The 1,697-nt window shown below is 42.1% G+C and overlaps 1 protein-coding gene across 2 annotated transcripts in view; it reads right to left on the bottom strand.

Annotated features, from left to right (window-relative positions):
• LOC101851730 (15-hydroxyprostaglandin dehydrogenase [NAD(+)]) overlaps positions 1–1,226 on the bottom strand; it is a 50,839-nt gene extending 49,613 nt beyond the window's left edge. The window contains exon 1 of one of the 2 annotated variants that reach the window (XM_005097371.2): positions 1,078–1,226. The gene's annotated coding sequence lies outside the window, so the exon portion shown is untranslated. The remainder of the gene's footprint in view (positions 1–1,077) is intronic. The other variant, XM_005097372.3, reaches the window with a different exon arrangement.
• Between the last annotated feature and the right edge of the window lie 471 nt (positions 1,227–1,697).

Here is a 1,697-nt window from a genome sequence, read left to right as displayed (position 1 = left end):
GAGAGAGAGAGAGAGAGAGAGAGAGAGAGAGAGAGAGAGAGAGAGAGAGAGCGAGACAGAGAGACAAAAAGAGACCACACAAAAAAAACCCTAGCTAACAGGGTACAGTAGACTGATGGACTTAAAGACAGCATGCAAAAAATACACAGATTATGAATAATATCGTTGTCTTTTTGTTAAGATGCAGGGATGTGTTAGAAAATTAATGTTAATATTGTAACTACTACCTGTTGCTACTGCTGTTTGTGCTACTGCTGTTTCCTCTGCAGCTGCAACATCATCAACAACAACAACAACAACAACAACAACAACAACAACTACTACTACTACTACCACTACTACTACTACCAACACCACCACCACTACTACTACTACTACTACTACTACTACTACTACTACTACTACTACTACTACTACTACTACTAAAACTACTACTTCAACGTAAGTTTTAGGAGGATGGGCTTTTAAACGTTCACGGTATAAAAGACGTCATGCTTGATTCTCCCAATTGTGAGAACCTTGGAGTAACTATATAAAAAACATTTGGTAAGAAATTTTGAATTTTGCCTGGGTGACGACCGAAGCCTACTCTTATCGATTTTAGACCACCAAGGGACCTTTAATTTGCGCAATTTGCATACGCGACCTCCGAGATTTTTTCGCCCTTGTCCGAGAAGGCTAGGGGTAGATCTTTCCTACCAGAAGATCAGGGGTGTGGCTGAAAGACAGGTAAGAAGGAGCCAAGGAGTAGCAGTAGAAAGGCTGCAGAAAGAGTCCGGAGCCCTGAGGAGGTAGGGGCAGAAAGTGGAGGTGAAAGCAGACGAAAGAGAAAGTAGAAGTTTAGAGAACAAAATTTTTCCGTCACTACTCGGATTCGAACCCAGGACCTTTGAATGAGAGGCCCACCGGACCCGAACGCTACGCAAACTGCCATTCGGTTGACACTAAGTTTACAACTGAGAGAACTGAGCTGATCTCACAAACATGGCAGACCGTCGTCTGCAGCGGCTTCACGTTACGCGACTCGCGGCCTCTCCTATTATAGTTCCTCCAAGGTGAGAACAGACACAATATTACCTGCTTCTTAACGAACTGGAACTTTACTTCACAAACTCCAACCAGGAAAATAAGTAGTCACACACACTAACACCGAAGTCCTTGAACCTATACGTTCTCTGACCGTCTAGCCTTGAACAAATCAAGCTGAAGCCGCGGTCCGTCAGTTCCAGTTTGTGACCTAGATATCTAGTTCTCTCGCAATACACGCTACAATTATCTCCACTCGACTGAAGCTGCTGCCTCTCGTTCTTTTTAAAAACGCTCCGATGAGTCAGGTCGACACTAGCATAATAACAGTTTTTACAGGTCAAAATGTCAATGTTTTTAGGAGAACGAAAATTGATTCAATTCTTATTTCGAGCAAGTTTCTGACAAGATAAGTATTTAAACAATATATTACTTAATGCCCGCACTAATCTGTGTTATAGAAATGCGACGTTTTGACTTAATTTTTTTTGTCGGGTAAAAAAATTGATCTACACTACTAGGCACTAGATACAGCGCCAACGCGTCCGCCATTTCTTTTTGGCAAGCTGTGTGAAGGAGTTCATGCTAAAGCAATGGGCTAGATCTAGATCTAGGCATTTTTTTTCTCTCTTAAGCAATAGGCGAGGCTTGGCCCTTTTTATTTTTTTTAC

Source organism: Aplysia californica, unplaced genomic scaffold (assembly GCF_000002075.1).
Source record: "Aplysia californica isolate F4 #8 unplaced genomic scaffold, AplCal3.0 scaffold00153, whole genome shotgun sequence".
Classification (NCBI taxonomy): domain Eukaryota; kingdom Metazoa; phylum Mollusca; class Gastropoda; order Aplysiida; family Aplysiidae; genus Aplysia; species Aplysia californica.
Note: the sequence above shows the minus strand (reverse complement) of the source record. Positions and strands in the feature narration are given on the sequence as shown.